Below are 22,278 nucleotides of genomic sequence, written 5' to 3'. Positions count from 1 at the left end.
TAAAATTACAATACCTTCCATAAGCTGGTTACTGAGATTTCCATCGTCCTTACGAGTACGCTTCGACCACGCTTCAAATCCATCAGTCCAGTTGCTGCCAGAAAAATTGCATGTGGGAGACAGAAAAATATGATTTAGTTGTGCCTGAAAAAGAAAAACACAAATCGATTTCGTTTTTTATTGCATCAGGGATTGAAGCCGTCAAAGAACGGTTAACTAGATTTACTGAGTACCTCACAATATCCCTTACAAACCAGACTTTTATTTAAAAAGAAGAGTGGAGCTTATGCCAGTGTCCTCATTGCACTATAAACAAATTTGATTTCCCTTAATAGATACTTCTCAATGGAGAAGTTGTAACTTTTACTTGACTTACCTGATTGAATTTGTCAGTTGCAATTGAACATCTTCTGCAATCAAAAGTATTGTTTTTTGTCTTCTGTTCTTATTATGGCACTCTCGCGGTTTTAGTAAATGTAATTGCTTTCAAGGAGCTCGATGGCTGGCTTTACCCATTGTTCTATGTATCTGAAAAAAAAACAAACTTGAGGACGTTGATTTAACCTTGTTAGTAGGAGAGGTCATGCATATTTTCGAACCTTTCCTAGAAATTTACACAGGAGGAAGTTGTCTTTCGATTTCTTGAGGGCGTCCAATGCTTGCTCATTGGACTAATTCAATCTTTAATTCTTCACTATTCGCCCAGCAATGTATCAAAATATCAGTGCTTGGTAACCCTCCTCTGTCAACAATCTACCATTATTCATTTGCATTCCACTGTCTGGAAGCCTCCGAAAATATGCAGTGCCAATATTCGACTGTTTGCGCTTGTTTGTGTGCTCACCTTTCATGAACCTGTTCCAATAGTAATCGCAATTAAACACGGCAGGCGGCAAGCAAGCTTGCACAAATTTCCAATAGACGCCTCTACAGATTATTGCCTCGGGGCTGTTTCCATCCCCTGCCGACCGTCACCCCATTCAACCAAAACTTACGTATGAGCACTCGGACAGGGCGCACTTTTCAACCGGGAGTAGCAGATTTATCGCATTAAGCTGTTGTGGCATTCCGCGCTTAGCGCTTCTGGTCACGGTGAAAAGCGCCAGATAACAGGTATCTGTCGCGATATCAGTGTCAGGCAGAACACCTGAAATCGAACTCTAGCCCACAACCATCCCAAGACTGAGACCCTACGTGAGGGAACGGCGGCTAACTGTGATTGAAAAGCTTCCCGGGAAATTAATGAAAACGTGAAAAAGTCATTGGAAATCAAAGAAAGTCTGCGGAGAAGCAGATATTTGGGGGGTCGAAACGGGTGGCCCCACTTCTGTCGGAGCTTTCGGACTTTCGCTTTCGATTTTGCGCGCAACGCATCGAGCGAAAATGTTTCGCTCTTTTATCTATTCTTGTAGCAAACTCAGTTCATATATGTAGGACTATGTCTATCTTCTATCTGCATTTTGTATGAGCTTAACGACTCGATTTTGCACGTAACTATCGCACCTTTGAAGACGAGCCACGGGGCGACCCTCTACATGACGTTATTATCAGGTTTTCGCGCATCTGACTACTTAATGAGTAGCGAATACGTAGATATGTTGGATATGACGATTATCGTCATTGTTGTTATGAGTGTCGAACTGTTACTACTTTACTGACGCGAATCGCAAACAATTTGTTGACGAAGTATGCACTGGGCCCGGAGAGAATTTCATTTTCCAAGTTATTACGGTAATGAAAGATTCGAGTCTTAAAAGTTGGAAGGTATTGGGTAATGAAATTCCATCGTTACCTTTGATAATGCCAGTTCATGAGGAGCTGACTAACGTTTGAAAGGCTGAGCTAGTCTATACTATATTCATATATGCCAGTAGCTTGAGGCTGAAAAATATCGCCCACAATAAACTGAAAGCATCTGAAGCAAAGAAAAATCTAAATTTGATTCTATTTAAGAGAATCCAGCAAGAAGTAACTTCAAAGGATGAGGCTTTTACAAAAATTCTATTTTCGAATTCCCTGGTGAGCTTTGGAGGTTGAGCTTCAACAAATAGACTATCGGTGAAATAATTTCGTGTTTTCATATATACATACGTCATTACAACAAATAACCGGTACGCATTCGACGGAAAATTTGGAAAATATTCATCCGCAACAGTAGCTTTCAAGGATATTTCGGTGGCCGTAGGAGTTCACTCGAATTTCCCTTATACATCTTCAAAAAAAGGAAACTTATTGAAAATTAATAAAGTTGTTTTATTACGCATAAACAATCTTCCAAGAATCAGCTATTTCCCTCTTTAGTGAGTGTACAATATTGTGATGGCAATCCCTGTGATGTGCCACCTTATGTGATTGTTGCCAGTCCACTTGGCAATACCTTATTCTTCTTTCTTTCTAGATTAGATTATGGTTAGTCGGAGCAGCTAAATGCCAAAACTCCAGACTAACCAGCTATGGGAGCAGCAATTGCCTGAACTCCACAATGACCTAATCAAGCAGTGTAAATTATGGGAGCAGCGAATTGCTTGGACTCCACAGAATGAAACACGTTAAGCTTGAGTTTGATAGTTCCAACGAACTACGTATTTTTAATTTATATTTCCTTTTTTATACAATTTTTACCTATACTTAGTAGGCCGGTACATATCAATTTACAGTATTTTAGGAAAAATATTACATAGTAGGCAATGATAAGTTTACAGTATTTTTAGAGAAAATAATACATAGTAGGCGATGATAAAGTGAATAAGTTTACAGTATTTTACACCTTACCCCTTTTGAAAAAAATGAATTGTCTTTAGGAACGGTAGACAATTCGTTTTTAAGGTTTTGTGTGAAACAAAACCTTATTAGAATGGTGACGGTGTCTGTCTGTCCGTCTGTCTGTCTGTCTGTCTGTCTGTCTGTCTGTCTGTCTGTCTGTCACACCCGATTTATTCGGAAACGGCTAGACCGATTGTCACGAAAATTGGTGAGAGTATGTAATCTGGTGATCCCTTTACATGCAGTAAGTGGCGCCATCTTGCGTTAAGTTTAAGGGGGGCTCTCCGTACATGTGAATGGAGGGTGCAAATTTTTTTTTCACAGAATGTAGCCAAGTAGGGTATCAAATGAAAGGTCTCAATTAGTACTTTTCGAATCTGGTTCAATATTTGATATAAGATGAAACATAGGGGAGTAAGGGTTGAAAATATGACCCACAAAAAGTGTAACAGGTCTCGTTCTCAGAACCTATCCAACCGAAAAATCTGGAAAAAATCACAGTGGTGCACCTCTACGAAATCTAGGCCTCAAAATATATCCGGTTCCGATATCTGCACAAATAAAGTTAATAATAGTATATTTCCACATTTTAGAAATTTACCCGGCACCCCCCCTTATGTTCATCCCAGAAATACAAAATTTGGCATGAGTGTAACGAAGAATATAATGCACAGTTTGGTCAAGTTTGAAGAAAATCCAACTATTATTAACAAAGTTATTGGGGGTGAAACTTTACAATTTTTTGTGAATTTCGTGCACTCTATAACCCGCATGACGTCATCAATTCGTCAATACCACGACGAAATGAGTTCTTATGAATTGGGTCGCAGACAATTATTTTGTTTTAGTTTTTTAGTTATTTGTCAACCAGACATGTGTATATGTAGGTATATAATATATGCGTGCTAATGAACTTTGCGGGTAGTGCCTAATTCAGATAGATATAAGACGTAAATCGGAAATATGGGTACGATAAATTTAGATACGTGCATATATGTATACAGCAGGTAATAGGCAGTTTGTTTGTTTAGGGTGAGCGTGATATCTATGGCTCTAATATGTACGTATGTCTCGTAGTTTGGAAAAATATGAAGGATTATGTTGGATTTGTAGCTATATACGGACAGAGAAATGTGCGTCTCTTACATAAGATGAACACAAAACCTTTATACCCGAAGCGCGAGCTTCCGGTATTCCGACTTGTTTCTTTATTGTTTATATTATGTATAGTTAGAAGTTTTTTTTTTTTTTTTTTTTAACAATAATGAGTAATATTTTTAAAGTCTACTTATTGTAATAGTATTGTATTGGTATTGATTAATTAGGTGGTATATTTATATTTATAACAGTATAGGCAATTTCAAAGCAATTTTGTTTATTTTATTTATTTATTTATTCGTCTTAACCTATTTTTGTGAATTTTAGATATTTTATTGTCCTGGTCTTTTATCAGGCAATTTACATTGTCAATTGATATTATGCTATAAGGACCTTCATACAATGGGTCTAGTTTTCGTCTGTTTTCGACGGATAACAAAACTTGATCTCCTATTTTCAATGATAATGGGTTACATTTTGGGTCATTTTGGTTCTTTGTCTTTTTCTTTGCTTTTTCTAGAAGTTGTTTGGCTTTGCTAATGGAATTTTGTAATCTGTATTTTAGTTCATTATTGTACAAATCGTAATTATATATTGGTTCTGGTTTTGTTTTAGAGAGTTCTGAGGGTATATTTACTTTTTTTCCAAACACTAACTCGAATGGTGTGTAACCATGTATGGAATTGGGTGACGTGTTGTAACAGAAAGAGTAGTATTGTACCCAATCATCCCAATCGTCTTTGTTTTCGTTAACGAAACTTCGTAGGTATTCGTTTAGACACTTATGGTTACGTTCTAGAGCTCCTATGGTTTCAGGATGAGCTGGTGTTGCAAATATTTGTTCAATTTTTAGCAATTTACATATCTCTGAGAATACTTGATTTTTGTATTCAGTACCGAGATCTGTTTTTATTTTGTTCATGGGTCCGTAGTTTAATATGAATCCATGGACAATTGCTCTTGCAACAGTGTTCGCTTCTTTGTTTGGAATAGGTATTATTATCACATATTTGCTCAGATCACACTGCATAGTTACAGCGTATTTATTACCTTGGTTGGTTTTGGTAAACGGTCCAACTGTGTCTATGGACATGGTATCGAATACTTTGGTTGGTGTTGTTGTTATCTCTAGTAATTCCCTATTTTGTTTTTGATGTTTATTTTTTGTACATGAACTACAGTTTTTAATATAATTAGCGATTGTTTTTTTCATGTTTTTCCATTTGTATATTTCACGAAGTTTTTTATACATTCTACTCTGTCCAATGTGTCCTGCTGTTGGAGTAGAGTGATTATTATGCAATATTTCTATTATTTTCGATTTGTCCGTTATCGTAATTAGTGGTTTGTATATTTGGATATCCATATTTTTCAAAGTATGATTCGCTAGCGTTTTAAATGCGGTTGTATTTAATATAGTGAATAATTCACTTTCGGCCGATAGTTTCAGAGTCTTGATCTGAAACCTATTATTTAGATATTTTTCCAACTCTGTGAGTTCCTGCACTAATGCGGGTTCAATTGATTGGTTATTATTTAGATTTATATACCGCTTTATTTGGACTTTATTTTTATGTATTATGTTTATCTCTATATCAGTATTTTTATTTTTATATTGCGCAATATTAAATTTCAATTCCGGTAAATGCATTACTTCATTAGGTGATAAAACCTCGAAAACGTGCAGTTGATCAGGCTGCATGTTTTTGTTAGTAATGTGGTTTTCTGAAGTATTGTGAATGAGTTTTGATTGATTTGTGTTTTTGGTCATTGTTCTTGTTTGTATTTGCAAGACATTTTTCAGGTTTGTCAGGTCTGTTATATCTAGTCCTATTCTAGATAATGTATCTGGGCCAATGTTCTCTTTACCTTTAATGTACTGTATGTCAAATTGATATTCTTCTAGATCAAGCCTCATCCGTGTTAGTTTAGATGATGGGTTTTTCATCCCAAATAAGTAAATAAGTGGTCTATGATCTGTTCTTACTATAAAATGTCTTCCATAAACATATGGTTTGAAATACATTATTGCCCAATGAATTGCTGTTAGTTCTTTTTCTATGGTAGATTTATTTTTTTCACCTTTAGTGAATGTTTTGCTAGCGAAAGCTATTGGCAATTCAGTTCCATCTATTGTCTGTGATAGTATTGCTCCACATGCATTTTCGGATGCATCTGTGGATATTGTAAACTGTTGTTTAAAATCAGGGTACTGAAGTATGGGTGGGGACATTAATATTGTTTTAAGGATGTCGAATGCAGTGCTACACAGTGGTGTCCATTCGAATTTCACATTTTTACGCAACAATTGATTTAAAGGTAGGGCAATTTCAGCGAAATTTGGGACAAAACGTCTGTAATAATTACAGAATGCGACGAATCGTCTTACTTCGTCTGGGTTTTTTGGTACTGGAAATTGTTTAATGACTTCGAATTTTGAAGGATCAGGTTGTATTCCTTCGGCAGAGATCTGATGTCCAAGATATGTTACTTCTGATTGAAAGAATTTACACTTATCAGGGTTTAACTTTAAATTTTTGGCTCGTAAGCACTGAAATACTGACGTTAGATTTTTTAAGTGATGGTTTTTCGAACATCCAGTGACTATTATGTCGTCAATGTATAAGAAAGCTGTGTCGGGTGATAAACCTGATAATGCTATGGTCATCATTCTCTGAAAGCTATTGGGACTAATATTTAGTCCGAAGGGTAGGCGGGTAAATTGGTAATGTCCCTGGTTTGTAGAAAAAGCTGTGTATTTTCGCGATGATTGTTTTAGAGGTATTTGATGAAATCCAGATAGTAAATCTAAAGTGGAAAAATATTTGGCTCGACCCATTTGGTCAAGAATTTCATCTATTCTGGGAAGTGGGAATTTATCTGCTACCACTTTTTTGTTAAGATTACGAAAATCAACTACCAAACGCCATTTCTTATCTCTTGTTGATGACTTTTTAGGGACTAATAGTATAGGTGAGTTGAAATGCGATGTTGAGTGCTCAATGATACCGTCGTCCAACATTTGTTTGACTTGACGATTTATTTCTGTTTTGTGGGCTTCAGGTATACGGTAATTTTTGTGTGGATACCGCTGAGTTATCACTCAACTGTATATGTTGGCTATAAAAATTGTTGGTGGTTAATGGTTCGTTTTCCATATTAAAAATATCCGCGAATTCTCGGCATAGTGTTTTAAGGTCTTTTATTGCATATTCTGGTACGTGTTCTACGTTCAATGTATTTAACAATTTTTGCATTCTTTGTGTGTTATGCAATTTATCGGTATTGTTGTATACAGAATAATCCGAAAGGTGTTCCCATTGAGGGTTGAGGTTTTTGATTTTTACTGTACTTGAAGTGGTGTTTAGGATTTTAACTAGTGAGTTTTGAGGAGAAATAATTGATCCTGCTAAGAATATTCCGGGTTGTATTTCTTGTCCGGGTATAACTATGTCGTTTAAGAATTGATTGTTTAGTTTGCGTATTACTTCGCATCTGGGCGGGATTAAGATTGTGTTCCGTGTAGGACCATCTAGAATTGGAATTTCATGAAGAATATTATTGATATTAATTGTCAATATCCAGGTGTCATAGTCGATTATTGCCCTATGTTTAGTAAGGAAGTCTAAACCTAGAATTGCATCTGCGTCTAGTGGAAAGTCATTAGCAACTATTTGGAATGTGTGCTCAATTGAAAGAGTACTATCGAATTTTATATGGGTTTTTGTTGCACCAATTGATTCTTTTTGTACCCCAGTAATGCCCTGTATTGTGCATGTGTTATTTGGATAGTATATTTGATTATTGTCAATTTTTCCCCGTTTAAATATAGAAATGTCGGCTCCTGTGTCTATTATAAAGGTACATGTTGTGTTGCACATGTCAACGAAAGCTCGTACAAAGCTTGTGAGTGATGGATTTATAGTATGGAATGTGACCTTTCTTATTGATTTCCCCCCAACCGATTTTGGTTGGTTTCTAGCACCGACTGAGGGGGTTGGGATTCCCCCGAACTCAAATGGTTTATATTTTGTCGGTTGTTACTGTTGTTCCAGAAGGGTCTTCGGTAATTGTTGTTATTATTTCTGAACCTGTTATTTTGGTTGCGGTTATAATTTTGGTTTCTATTTGGAGTATTGTTTCTGTTAAAATTTTCATATGAATTTCTATTTGCGGTATTATTAAAATTTTGATTATTACGTCTGTTTTGGTTATTGAAGTTATTATTGCGATTGTTACCTCTTCTGTTAGTTTTGTAATGATAGATATTTTTGGGAATTGGTTTATCGACTGCAATTGCCTTTGCAATTGTGTCGGATAGATTTGTAAGATTACCGGCACGCAAAATTAATGAGGTTTCGTTGTTCGAAACGTTTTCCGCTATTGTTTGCATTGCAAATTTTTCGGCTAATTTCTCTGCAGTTTCGCCCTCTGCGACTTTTTCTGATACAAAGGCTCTTGTCAATTGTCTTGACAAGTCCTCTATTGTATTTGTAAAATCAGTTAATTTGGTATTTCCCTGTTTACAACTTTTAAGTTGTGCCAGAACGGCATCAGACGATATTTTTATAGAGAATTTTACTCTCAGTTTATCGATTAGTTTAGTTATTGTGTTTAATTCCTCGGATACCGTGTATTTGGCTTTGCCGGTTATCCGGGTTTTCACAAATTTAAGTAGAATACCTTTGTGTTCTACTGGTGTGAGTTCGTTCAATAGTGAAACTGACTCAATGAAGGATTCTGTTTCCTCTGGGTTTCCGTCAAAGTATTTGACTAAAGCTGTGGCTGTTTTAATGTCGAAAGCCATGTTCCCTAATTGTTGTTTGTCTAATATTGAAAGTATTTCAGCAGATAGTTGCTGTATTTCCTTGCAAACTCCCTTAATTAGAGTTGCTGTTTTAACGTCTGTTCGTATATTTTGTTCAGTCGACTTTGCGTCTATTAGTGTTTGTTCAATTAATTCGCGTTTTTCACGTATAGTTTTTTCACTGTAAGGACGATTTACACTTTTCCGTAGATTTATTAGTGTAATTTGAAGTTTCTCTTTTAGAGATTCTAATTTGTCCATTTAGAAAAAGCAAAGAATAACATTTTCAGACATCTACTTTTATATTGTTATATTGTCGTGCTTTCAATCATGTGATATAAATACTAACATTATTTAGAACAAACAAAAAAATCATTTATTATTTATTACTATTACATTTATTAAACTATCATAATTCTAATTTGGAACAAACATTTTTTTTTTTATATTATTTTACTGATTAACTTTATTATTTTTTTTTTTGCATTTTTTTTAAATAATTTATTTCTTTTTTAACTTTGGTTATTAAATATTTATACTTGTTGGTCTCTTCTGGTGTAGCTGCGATTTCCTCTAACCGTTTATATTTTATGAACTGCCGCTGGAGTTCTCTTCTTCGTCCTCCTTTAGCGCTGACAGATTCGTTATTGGATAGTCGTTTCGTACGTTTCTTATATTCTTCTATCGTAAGGCGTCGAGGTCCCGCAAGTTTATCATCAACCGTAGTTGTCGATGTTGATTCTGACGGCTTCCAGCGTGGTGGTTGCTCTCCAATTTTATATAGTGTTATGCCTCCATTGTTTTGCTCTGGTTTTTTGAGCAATTGCCAGATTTTCTGGTAAAGCTGGTCGAACTTTTCCCCAATGTCGTTCATTTACACGACCTTGATTTCCAAATTTTCACGATAATAAGTAGAAACGCTAGTAAGCAGAAGTCTTTAGACTGTTACTTATGTATGAAGTCTTTAGACTGTCACGGTCGCCATGTGATGGCAATCCCTGTGATGTGCCACCTTATGTGATTGTTGCCAGTCCACTTGGCAATACCTTATTCTTCTTTCTTTCTAGATTAGATTATGGTTAGTCGGAGCAGCTAAATGCCAAAACTCCAGACTAACCAGCTATGGGAGCAGCAATTGCCTGAACTCCACAATGACCTAATCAAGCAGTGTAAATTATGGGAGCAGCGAATTGCTTGGACTCCACAGAATGAAACACGTTAAGCTTGAGTTTGATAGTTCCAACGAACTACGTATTTTTAATTTATATTTCCTTTTTTATACAATTTTTACCTATACTTAGTAGGCCGGTACATATCAATTTACAGTATTTTAGGAAAAATATTACATAGTAGGCAATGATAAGTTTACAGTATTTTTAGAGAAAATAATACATAGTAGGCGATGATAAAGTGAATAAGTTTACAGTATTTTACAATATTTCGGGAGTCAGTTATTCTTTTCCTTAGTGGGCAGAATGAATAACTGATTCCTGGGAGGCATATTAGGCACAAAAGTAATGATCGACATTAAGGTCTACGCTGTCCTTTCTATAATACAGCCGTTTTGACTGTGGTAAATGGCGAGATAATCGAAAAGGAAACAATCGAATATAACATTTATAGAAAACAGCTGCAAAAATGGCTTCCATAGTACATAATCCCATATAGGGTTGGCGAAAAAAGAAATGTATTTTGTCAATAGATGGCAACACTTAAACATATCTTGTGTGGTACTTACTATACGGCGATTTGAAGACGACAATCCGTGCTACAAGTGTCTCTTTGACAGTGTTGTGATCGAACGTTTCAGTCTCAAGATATAGCGCGCCAAAGATGGAGTCCACCGAGCAAGAAATTCGTCATATTTTACGTTTTTACTACCTGCGAGGTAAAAATACAACGAAGTTGGTCGAAAAATTTTGTGAAGTTTATGGGCCCGATGCTGTAACGATTCGCACAGCACAGTGTTGGTTCGATCGATTTCGTTCTGGTGTAGTGGATGTCGAAGATACACTCCGTACTGGTAGACCGATTGTCGTAGAAACCGATAAAATCATCGAAATTACCCAAGTAGACCGGCACTTGGAACCATTTGCAGAAGATTCCAAAAAAAGCTGGATGTTTGGGTGCCACACAAGTTGACGGAAAAAATATCTTGGACCGAATAAACGCCTGCAATGCACTGCTAAAACGGAACGAATTCGACCCATTTTTGAAGCGGATGGTGACTGGTCATGAAAAATGGATCACGTACGACAACCTCAAGCAAAAAAGATGGTGGACTCCAAGCCCGGATTGACGGCCAGGAAGGTTTTGCTATGTGTTTGGTGGGATTGGAAGAGAGCCGTCCACTAGGAGCTGCTCAACTATGGCTAGACCCTCAGTTCGGTCCTCTACGGTGAGCAACTCCACCGTTTGAAGCAGGAGATTGACCTGAGGAATGGTGTTTTGTTCCACCAGGACAATGCTCGGCCCTGCACATTTTTGATGACCCCCCAGAAGCTACGGGAGCTCGGATGGGATGTCTTATCGCACCCACCGTATAGTCCGGACCTGGCATCACCTGGATTACCATCTCTTCCGGCCCATGCAAAACGCTCTTGATGCAACTAGGTTGGCCTCAAAAGAGGCTTGCGAAAAGTGGCAATATGAGATTTTGCAAATAAGGAGGGGGGGTTTTACAAGGGGGGATAACGAAGTTTCCTTCTAAATGGCAACAAGTTTGCGAACAAAACGGCGCATATTTGACTTAAATCGGATAATTCTAAGTATGTCAAATAAAGCGTCAAATTTCGATCACAAATACGACATTCTTTTTTCCCCAACCCAATATGTACATCCATAATAAAAAGGAAAGCAGTGCGTTGGGCAACAAATGCCGAAATGTCGTATGCATAGCCGACCAGGCGCGATTCTTCTGGCATATCTTAACAGACTTTCGTAGTCAGCGTTCTAGAGGACCGGGACTAGGATGGATCCCTGTGTTATTATTGACGTGATCTCCATCCTCTTCTGCCCCTTTCAGATAATCCCTCATTATCCGCAAGAGAAAGTTCGATATGCGGAATGAGTTTTGTAATGTGCCTAGCATGTCTGTCTATCTTACAGAATTGAGGGCATTTCTGACATTAAGCGTTATGAGGAGCACTATCTGTGGAGATCGGCAGCAGTGTGCCTCGGCTTGATGAAATGAAGCATCCACGGCCTCCATAACAGGATCCATCATGAGCCTCCCTGCTCTAAAACCGAACTGCCTTGGGGATAAGTTCCCGGCTGATGAGCTTCGCGAGTACTTTCTCAGCCATTTCTAGCATACACACCAGTCAGTATGCAGACGGCAGGTCAGGGCCTCCTTTTCCTTTGCTGATTAGCGCGAGTCTCGCTACAGTTAAGCCCTTGGGTGTTTAACGTAGGTACCTGTCGTGGAGACTTACACCTACGGTCCTCTTCAGACACGGATTGATTTTGTAATCTCAATCAGAGCCCCGCTGTGACAAGCAACAACGGTACCAGTCTATGCAAGTAGATGGCTTAACATTCATACTGGTGGATGCAAGACCTACCTAAATCTCTACCGAACTAAGGAGTACGACACCTGTGTTGAAACGCAACACCACGCCGAGGCCCGAAGGTCTCTTCTCGCTTGAGCATCACCAACACCTCCCATGAAGCTCCCACAAGGGGCCCACCGCAAACAATCGAGCTGTACTCATATACGACAGAAATTCTCTCGAAGTATATATAGTACCAGTATACCCCTATTAAGGTTTCGTGGCCGAAGCCACTTCAGATGAGTCCCCGTGCAGACTCGGGTCTGATCGCCCTAATTAAGCCTTGGAGCCTACTTCATCACAGCCGGCAAGCCAATGCGATACAGCGTTTCCCGGTGCCACTACGTGGAGGTTCTCCTCGGCCACTTGGTTTTGGTTCAGCCGAAAGGTCTTTCTCCCCGCCACCTCTGAGTACCACCTTTCAGCAAGAAGGAAATTTTCTTCCTTCATTGTCTGAAGGCACTGAGTAGGAAGACTGGGCGTAGGCGGAACACCAGCTTGTAAACTTTTTCCGGGATACAATCAGAACCTGGCGCCTTCCTGTTTTCCATGGTGGGAATTGCTTCTCCGAGCTTTTTTATTTTGAAAAGGGGGCAGTCCTTGACGCTTTCCATGCTATGGACATTAACTCGTACGGGATGTCTGGGAAATAATGCCCGTACCATGCGGTCCATCTGTTCGGTATTTAGTATGCAGGGTTTCCCCAGAGCAACGATTTTCTGTGTGACAAGTTCATAGCCAATTGCTACGGGTCCTCTTTCACCTCGTTGACTAGATTCTGCTAGCCATGAGCTTTGCTTTTATTTCTCGCACTGAGAAGGCTCCTTTTTGCTGAACTATACTATGCCTGTATGGCACATGTCTCCTTGCAGGAGTGTAAACGTAGGTCGGCAATTTTTGCTGTTTACCACTACATAGAAGGTTTGTCACGGCTGGGATCCTTCGGAGGCTTGGAACCATCGCACGCTGTCGTCATCAGATTCATCACTCAATTTACAGTGTCAGTTGCAACGCTGCCATCCCCCGAAGCGTTCTTCAGCAGATCTTCGACGCATTTCCCGATGTTCACCCTCGCGACACTCTTTCACAGCCTGGCGGCCGGAACATTGGTGTGGATCTAGTGTTTAAAACTACGAGTCCGGTTTTCGCTGCCATTTGCACAATCCGTTTCGCTCCGGAGTCTGGCTGAGGCATGCCCCATTGAAGGGCCTTAGCATTAAAGTCACCTCCTACCAGGATTCGCCCCTCTACGCACGAAATCGCGTTCTCCATAGTATCAACCCGGCGCCGAAAGTCCACTATCGGCGTCAGGTAAACGATAAAAAACGTTATCCTTAAACACCGAATCCAGACAAAGCCATTCCCTTGGCCTTGGGCAAGAACAGGAAGTCGAACGCCTTCTCGAACCCAGATGATAGCGGTACCCGTTTAGTCGAGATTTCATAAAGCCGGGTCCCTGTTACGGTATTGCTCGCTGTTTAGCACTAGATAAGCTTTTATCTCCGCAGCGAACTTCACTAGCAACTCATGAGCGGTTGCACTCCGGTACATGTTAATTTGTAGGATGCGGATCATTCTAGTTGCAATCTAGCCTTTTCTAGTTCCGTCCTAAAGATTGGATATCGCCCCGAACCCACAGTGAATGAAATGTGCTCACCAGACGCGTCACGATCCTTACAGAGAACGCAATTTTCGTGTTCATTGCAGGTTTTTGCTTGCTGACCTACCTGACCGCATCTGCGGCATACTGTTCTCTGTCGGGTCTTTTGCAAGTTGCTGACGTGTGTCGATAGTCCAGACACCTGTAGCACTTGGTGGGGGCTATTCCCATTCGTATCCTGCATATTACCCATCCAATTATAATTTTCCCGCTGTTCAGGATATTCTTTGCATATTGCTCGGGGATTTCCATCACAGTGAGTTTTTGGCTTCGAGCATTCACAGAAATGATACCTATCCGAACATTGGATACCTCTGGACGTTTACGCTTTATTGCCTCCTCTACTTCGACCTTTTCTGTGAGGTAGTCAAGATCTCAAATTTCTAGAGACACATAGTCAAGACGTCTAGACTAGAAATCAGAGCCTTCTCCGCAAATAGTCCCTTGATCGCTTCGCAGAAGGTACACTTGCTAGTTTTCTGCGGGCCTAGTTCGATGAGTACTTCGCTACCCTTCGTTTTCCGTGTGGAAGGTACTTCTGCTCCATTGTCTTCTGATTTAATATTGTAGTGGATTTCACTGGGGACTTCCGGAAATGTCTTGTCTTCTGTCGGCTTAATGAGCAGAGCTGACTGTCTAGTCCTTCTTCGTTTCGTCGTCTTTTTTGCTACTAGTTTTCGGTGTGTAGTCTCCTTGCCTTTGGATAGACTGGTCTCTGGCCACGTACCGAGCTCTTTCCATTGTCCTTCTTTGCCTTCTTTTTTTGGGCCCTGGGAACTACTTGCATAAATTCTCTCTCTCTTCTCTTTCCGCCTTTTCTCCAGTTCGGGTTATTTGCGGTTCGTTTGGCGCTAGCAGTGTTTTCAGCGGGAAGTATGGCAGTTTCTGTTTTCCGCGCATCTATCACTGATGTCCACGTTCGCCTGTAGAAGGAGATGCGATCCAGTAGTTCCTCCAGTGCTGTCAACCCGTTTTTGATGCCTTTGCTGACGTTCTTCTGGAGGAACGTTGTCGACGGCATACGCTTCAGCATTGTCGCGCATTTCCTGATAAGCCTTTCTTCGGCTGCAGCTACGATAGGTCGACAACTCTTCGACTGGGTTCATGTCCGAATCCATCTACTCAGGACTAGCGATTTTAACTGCGCTTTTTCCGGAGTAGGGACGCTGCGCTCAGTCGCATGACCGGGACGCGCTAATAAGGGGGAATTATTTAAATAATTCATTACATCGGGTGTTTCAGCCCTCGCTGTTTCTTTCGCTGGTTGCTGCGGTGAGCGACGCATTTTAGTACTACGCTCAAACGCAGTCAGCTCTTCCAGTCGTGTCCAATTTTTTAGTTTTATTATCATTATTATTATTTTACTAGTGCATTGTGTGCAAGCGGGATGCAACAGTCAGGCACGGGTGTATCCTCTCCTACTTCAGTTCCCTGGGGCCTGACCTACGCTTAACTGATCCCGGAACTAACGGACGCATCGGCGCTCGCTCGGGGCGACGCGGTCTACTAATACTGGTTAAATGCACACTATCCTACTAAAGTCCCGAAGGAACTGGCTTGGCTGAGCTAGGCTCGCATCACCCCATCGACGTAAGCAGAGAGCTGTAGATGGCTCCAGCGACTCGCAGTAATGTCCCCACGTGCACCGATCATTAACGGTTCATTCTTCACCGAGAGGTTTTCTCAAGGCTACTACCTAGGACACAGCTATACTGCCAGCTTGAGGGCCAGAACTACTTACTCGGACATCTTGTGGATTGTGTATTCTATATATGTATGTTGTTGAAGTGCCAGAAACTGGGTAACCTATGCTTGCACAGTAGGAGAGCTATTAGGAAGTGAGGTACATTTCCCAAACAGAATCCGGGTCATAAGTATGATAACTGCGTATCACGCTCATCCCCGAAAATGGTTTCGGGCATGCATAGAGTATGTGCATCTGCTTTTCCGGTTTCCTCAAGTCGAGCAATTCACCCATTTAAAAATAAATTGTTAGTGGCATTGGAGGGGAAGGATAAATCAACAATCAACAAAGTTCATTGTACAAAATACCGTAGAAAAAAGAATGATATCCTTGGGTTTTGTGTACAATTTGGGTTCTGACCCTTAGGAGCAACGAATACCACTGTTACAATGCAACCAAACACTAACCGCAGGAGTATGCTCTGTCTAGCTGGAGCGCCTCAAGACAGTGTTGAAGGAGGAAGTCCATTCCTGATAAATAGAGGTAACCCTCACAGTACTGCACTCACTCAGAGAAAAATTGCGGAGTTAGATTGGCTATTGTTCGTCCAATCCTCGTACTACCTTAATTTTCCTCTGTTCTGTTCTCTTGGATGCATATCCGTGGACCCAGATAGCATCACTTCTACTTTAATAACATAAGAAATGAATGTTTGTGTGGTAAGCACAGTTTTCTATTCCAACAGCCTTGTATGGCTTCAAAGTGATATTTATTTCCGAAGAAGGGAGTAAGTTGCTCTCCATTTGGTCCGGTCCAACATCAAGTGGATGTGGCCTTAGGATCCCTCATATCCCAAACAATACCCTTTTCTTGTAACGACATTGAATATGTTTTGTGGGTCGATCTGCTGCGGGGTCTGCCAGCTTAGCATAGTGGAATAATTACAACTATACCTTATTTATCTCTTTCCCTGGACTTATCAGTTTATTTTGAGGTTTTTGAAGATAGTACCAAATACATTGAATCAATCCTTTCTCCTTCATTTGGGACAAGTATTACCAAAGCTATATTTCGGAATAAAAGTCGAAAAAGCCTCAACTCCTTGATATTTTCATAAAATTTTGGATCAAAGCAGGGATAGTATTCGGGACAGAGCGTAGGATACAATACATGCAGGAAGGGGTTGGGGATTAGAAACTAGGGGCTGATGAGGAGTAGGTTCTGAAAATTGGGCTTGGGAATACTTGCCGGCATGGAAGACTACTCAACCTTGAGGGTCAAAAATGCGGTTTTAGGATTGTAGCGATAACAGAAGTTGAAGCAAAAGGAGAGTACGCTTAAGGCTCCTTTCGCCGTTCTCTAATATATATGATCTGGGTAAAAGTGGGGTTGGAGTGTGTCAGTTGGTTACATAATTTTCATCAAGGGAAATATTTTAAGTGGAAGTATAAAGTATGAGGTCATCCGCTTATTGTATGATTTTAACAGGTGACCAGTGTACATGTGTGAAAGTTGTAGGATTTCAGTTTCGTATTTCCATTCATCTGGAAAGCTAAGTTGTAGCTTAGAGAGGTGCTGATGGAAGTCGGGGATTTCAGAAAATTTAATAGTCGGTCCGTATTGATCTGCAAAGTCGAACAATCTTCTTTGACACAGAAGGCAGGCTAAGCTTAGACTCTCCCTGTTGACACTAAAAAGAATGTCCGACTTATTGCCCCATCCGTGCTCAACCGAGTGCTAAAGTCCTTTGGCGAACTGGAGGTCGGGAAGTCTGCAATCGGAGTCAAAGTGCGCGTCGATAATCAATGTAATGGTCCACTCGAAGATCTTGGCTGATAAAGCTAGAATGTAGGTAGGCTTATATCAATCGGGATTAAAAGGATTTTCATTTTGTTTACGGATGGGTGTATACGAGCATTCTTCCAAACAGTAGGGCAATGGACACTCTGCCAATCGGTAGCGCAACGACTGCCTCGGTGATTGGCGAAAGGGAAGTGTAAATGCGCGGAGCACATTTATTTCAGGACTATGAATGGGATTTGTGTGGATTCGATGAGGTAGAATGATTAGGTTGATTGGAGTCGGGAAATTGATTCGTTGGCCTCGTTTTCGAAAACTTGCTCGGGGATGTCTAGGGCGAAATGATGGTCTTGGAGGAAGTAGTTGGCTAGGATGTTCGTCTTTTTAGGCCTGGAGATGCTTTGATGGAGTTGCTGGGTTGTTTTGCCCAGATTTCCCTGAACTTGCCAGGGTTCAACTCGATGTTGGAAAGGAGATAGTCAGGGCTAAAATGCGTTGCGGATTAAACTGAAACTAGTTGCAGATTTTTTTAATGAGGTAAGAAGATTGTGGTGGTCATCTATTTCTAAATAGTCTCCGCCGAAGGGAGTTCTGGGGTTAGGGAAATATTGGTAAGACAGGAGTTTCGTGGTAATCGTTTATTAATTGTAATAATAATTATTATTATACCATATCACCACCGATGGTGCAAGGATTGCATTGTAGACGGCCAGTATAGAAAAATATGAAGTTGGGAAAGCTGGTTTTCTACTAATGGCCTACCTAATTTTTCATAAGAGCGCTATGTTGAGTTAAGATCTAATAGCAGTTCTTCATCAAAAATTTACTCTGTAAATGTGTCATCTAGCGAGCTAGCGAGATTTTCAAGTAAGGTGAAAAAGGGTAAGTTCAATGTTGGTCCATTTTTCTAAGCCAATTCATCAGGGAAAATTACATATTTTTTGGGTTCTCTAACCACACGCTAAGTGTTGTTTTTTGGATCGCTAACCGCACACCAAATGACTAGAAGGCTAGAGGGTAGGCAAGGCAAGGCTTAGGCAAGGTCTAGTTGGGTCTGTTATCCAAAAAATTAATTCATCAGACCTATAAGTTATATTTGCGAAGATCACTGAAGCAGGCGCGTCTACACCGATAGGATGACCATTGACCTCAGCGTCACTACATGGAATTATATTCGATAGTATTCATAAGCTGTTACACTTCGACGTCAACGCGACAGTAAAGTTAGTCACTCGGTGTTACTTGGGATGATCACTAAAGAGCGGCTGATACTGTCTGGATTGTTATGGAGATCAACATGTGAAGCTAGATTTTCACTTCTATATAAATTGTTTGACCACACCCATATCGGATTGTGACATTGTGTAGATGCCAGCATCTGGACACTTTTATTATAATCGGCCGTCTCTATTACTATTCTAAATCGGCCTTACGTTTGTAGCTTCTAGAAAGCACATTACGCTCCACTTCTGCGGGTGACCATCGACCCAGGGCGCAAATCGGACTATTTTGGTCTAAGGAAGTCACTAAGAGGGACGTCTAGCTTCGATCTATGGTGTACCATGCTATATGGTAGGACAATCCAATGGACAGCTGAAGTCAGCTATCAAATCGTACTGCATAAATGGTACAATGTTATGGCCAGAATTAGTATATAGCGATTCCTTATACATCCTTTAGGAATTACTGTCTTCCAGAACAGGCTCAACTCAACCGGTGCGACCAACTTGCAAGATTGTCTTTTGAGATTTTAAAACAGACTGGGATGAAGTTTCCCTACTGCCTGCTAAATGTATCACTCTAAAGTTTTTGCAATAACTGGTGCCAATGAGTACAAGTTGGGATAGAGTTTCAAATGAGTTGACCATTCCATCATCATCAACGGTGCAACCTTAGTAAGGAACCTGCCTGCCTTACTAAGGAACTCCACACACCTCGGTTTTGCGCCGAGGCCCATCATTCCAAATTGCCGAGTTTAAATAGTTCTGATGGTAAAACGGGAGCAGTATATCTTATATCCTGTAATTTTTTGAATGATATTGATTCTGCTATAATCACTTCACTACCCTAATTGGATTCTAACGAGTTTTCAATGGGTTCTTCTCTATAAAATGGAAAGTTTTATCTAAATGAATTTTACTTCTGACCGAAATTAAATACTTTGATAAAAGGCAATATACATTCTGCACACGGTAAAATGGCCCTATTCTGTCCAATTGATAGTTCCGCGCCTAATTGATGACCTACTCAACTATCTCTTTTTGTGTTATGTTCGAGTCATTGAGGCAAGAATTCAGCTCATCCTCAACAACTTCACAAATCCATTCCATTTCGGGCTTCGTCACTCCCAAAAATTAGTGACTAGAAATTGCTTTGATTCATTTTATTGGTTGTAACTTAATAATTTCACTTTCTCCCTTTCAGATATTATTAAAAGAAGGTAGCTCCAATTCCTCAAATCACTGTCAGCAATGACTTAAAAAGTTCACGTTCATTTACAACGCAATATCTAACATTTTACAAGTCCATTTTTCGTCCATAAACTATGAATCCAAATTGCCAAGCAAACCTTCGCATCTGTTCTTCCACCATTGTGACGAAGGCTTTCAAAAAATAAGACAAGAAACACCATCAAAGCTACACTTGATGAAACATCTTAAGCAAAAATTTAACTTACGAACGCTCATACGTAATTGCTATCATCAAAATTGCAGTACGTACTCATATTCGTCGCCAGCTACTCGTACGTACCAATTAAAATGTCAAGTACTTTTCGTAGTAGATGCCTAGATGCCACACGAGTCAATCAAGTGCACGTAAATGATGTAGTGGATATGAGAAAGCCTGGCATGATTTATTAGGTGCTGAGATAATTTAAACACATGTTTATTATCGGCACCATTCAACACCAGGCATTACTTAGGTCGATATTGAGAGGTTTGCTGAGACACCTATGGCTGTCAGTCATTGATTGAAACAAGAAGGTTTTGAGTAATAGTTTTGGGAATAGGAAGAGGGGCAGATGGAGAAACAATTTAGGAATCTATATATATAGCTACTAATTCGTATCTTTTCTCTAAAAGTGATTTTTAACTTATTAATTCGATAGCACACATCTGCGATCGACAAAAAATTAGCAAGTAATTGTCTCCGAGAAAAAGCGATAAAGGAGTGCCAATAATGCTTTTAATTACTAATCGCAATTATAAATTAATTTTGATTATTGTGATGGTGACAAAGCAATTGTCAGACTAGAAGATTACCAAATTATCGAAAGCCTGAGATTGTTTGACGGTAGCATCGAATCCTGCTTAGCCTCTGTTGATTCCCTTCCCTCTTTAGGCTTGTCAAACGGTCACAAAGAATATATAAATCAGAAAATTAATAGTTCTCCATATACTTAGCTTTACGATACAAAATTTAACTGCAGAAAGTTTCGAAGTATAATCACGCATGTAGTCTTCGTCTTATCCTGAAGTTTCACAGGTGGCCTAGGTTGTCACTGCAAAAAGATTGAATATATTCTCAAACCACCCTTTTGCGCTTCCTTTACTTGTTAAATTTTCAGAATTATTTATTGTACATAATATAACTGACCATATTTTTTTTCTTATTTCAGGTGAGTCCATCATTTAAAATTTGCAAATACACGGTAAGAAAATTAAGCTCTACCCTCAGCGAAAAAAGTTAGGATGACATTCAAGTGCGTCAATGAAAACAGGGACTCTGAATTCATTCAGTTGAAATCTACTAAACTATTAGGTTGTTGCAAATGAAATGGCCATTTTGGTACTAACATTTGAAACGACTGTAAAGCTTACAAAAATTTATTTATTTAATCAAAATTGGTGCCAGTCGCTTCAAAACACTTCTCACAGCGAGATTTAAGAGCATGTATGCCAGTTTCGTAAAGGTCCAACTGTCGGGTGTTGATAAATTCGTCGAAAATAATTTTGACAACCTCTTTGTTCTTAAAAGAGTGGTAGTCGGTTGGCGAAGGTCCAGTGAATATGATGCAAGAGGCAGAGTCTCATACTGCAATTTGTTCAACTTTTGAACCGTTGTTCTGGATACATGAGGTCGTGCATTGTCGTGAAGGAGTATCACACTATCTCTGTTGACCAATCTCGACCGTTGAATACTCAATTTTTGGTGCATTTCCTCGAGTTGGGTACAGTATTTCTGTGCATTTATCGTTTCTCCAGATGCCAAAAAAGAATAGTGGACAACTCCAGCTGTAGACTACCGAACAGTCACCTTTACCTTCTTCGGATGGAGGCTCGGTTTCTGCATATGCTTCGGTGGCTCATCAGCGTCTAGTCATTGCGCTGATCGGCGACGATTGACGTATAATATCCACTTTTCATCACATGGCACTATTCTGTGCAAAAAGGGATCGCTTCTGTTGCGGGAGAGTAAAGAACTGCAAATTTCCATTTGAAGCGCCATGTTTTGCTCCGTAAGGGCATACGGAACCCCTTTGTCGAGCTTTTCACCTTTCCAAGTTGTTGCAAGTGCCGGGAAACTGTCGAATAGTGTACGCGCAGTTTCTCTGCAATGTCTCTTACAGACTGACGTTTGTCGGATTCAACTCGCAAACGTAGCTCGTCGTTGTCAATCGATGGTCTTGGATATCCACGTGGCTCCCTTTGAAGGTTTATGGCACCTAACCGGAACTTTTCGAACCACCGCCGTGTGGTTCGTTCGCTTACCGTATCAGCTCCAAATGCGCTGTTAATGTTCCTGGTCACCTCCCCTGCTTTATGACCAAGTTTGAACTCATACAGAAAAAGTATACGTTCTTGGCTCTTTCCATCCAACGATGATCAAAACTGAAATGACTCCTTGATTGAATGTAGGAGTATCAATACTTCATTATTCGACATCAACAGCGCCAACTGGTGGTGGTTTGATA

At 39.9% G+C, this 22,278-nt stretch overlaps 1 protein-coding gene across 4 annotated transcripts in view; it reads left to right on the top strand.

Moving 5' to 3' along the window:
* LOC119653566 (neurogenic protein mastermind-like) overlaps window positions 1–22,278 on the top strand; it is a 304,044-nt gene that overhangs the window by 217,773 nt on the left and 63,993 nt on the right. The window lies entirely within an intron of this gene.

The sequence above is a fragment of the Hermetia illucens genome, chromosome 4 (assembly GCF_905115235.1).
Source record: "Hermetia illucens chromosome 4, iHerIll2.2.curated.20191125, whole genome shotgun sequence".
Taxonomy (NCBI): domain Eukaryota; kingdom Metazoa; phylum Arthropoda; class Insecta; order Diptera; family Stratiomyidae; genus Hermetia; species Hermetia illucens.
This window is presented reverse-complemented; position numbering and strand designations above follow the sequence as displayed.